Genomic DNA, 717 nt, shown 5'->3' with positions numbered 1-717 from the left:
TAATATTGTATAGGAAAAATGGCCCCCAGCTCCTTGCCCCCTCTATCCTGGACTGTCAGCTCCTCACCATTCTCATCACATGGTGGTCTGGGTGCCAGTGCTGCCCCAGGCCAGTACAGTTTCTTTAGGGCAACACTGCTGCAGACATTTGAACCATGCCCAAGTCACAGTTACGCATTTGTACGAGTTCCTGGGTGTTTGGGTTTGGATTTTTTTCCCCCCTCAATTTAATCTAGAGTGCTAGAAGCATTTGTGCTGCCTCCCAGCCCCTGGATTTGGCAAGCAGCTTTTAAAGCACACACTTCAGCACCAGTTACATAAGGAAAGGTGTGAATGTCTGGAGGAGAAAATGCCTGTTGGTTTTGCTCCCCAAGTGGTGTACAGATGCTCTGCTGCTTGCTCCTGGATGCACAGCTTCTACCAGCGTAGCTCACTGCAGATGAAGAAGAGCTGTTTGAACTGGCATGTGTGTCCATGCAGGGAGCATTGTCAGCTCTCCTATGGTGATTTTTCTTTCTCCATCTCAGAGTACAGACTGATTGTACTCTACCTTGCCCTGGAAAAAAAAAATCATAAAGCACTAGAGGAGGCTGGGAAATTTTCTTGTTTATGGATGAGCAAGTTTCTCTCCCAACGGAACCTCCTGCCAGCAGAAATCTTTCTTTTTTTTTTTTTTTTTTTTTTTTTTTTTATTTTTTTAATTTTCTTCTTCTTGTT

The 717-nt window shown here is 44.6% G+C and overlaps 1 long non-coding RNA gene across 1 annotated transcript in view; it reads left to right on the top strand.

Moving 5' to 3' along the window:
• The window catches only part of LOC108448562, a 23568-nt gene that overhangs the window by 16009 nt on the left and 6842 nt on the right, over positions 1 to 717 (top strand). The gene's annotated exons all lie outside the window — the stretch shown is intronic.

This window comes from Corvus brachyrhynchos, unplaced genomic scaffold, assembly GCF_000691975.1.
Source record: "Corvus brachyrhynchos isolate BGI_N302 unplaced genomic scaffold, ASM69197v1 scaffold115, whole genome shotgun sequence".
Classification (NCBI taxonomy): Eukaryota; Metazoa; Chordata; class Aves; order Passeriformes; family Corvidae; genus Corvus; species Corvus brachyrhynchos.
Note: the sequence above shows the minus strand (reverse complement) of the source record. Positions and strands in the feature narration are given on the sequence as shown.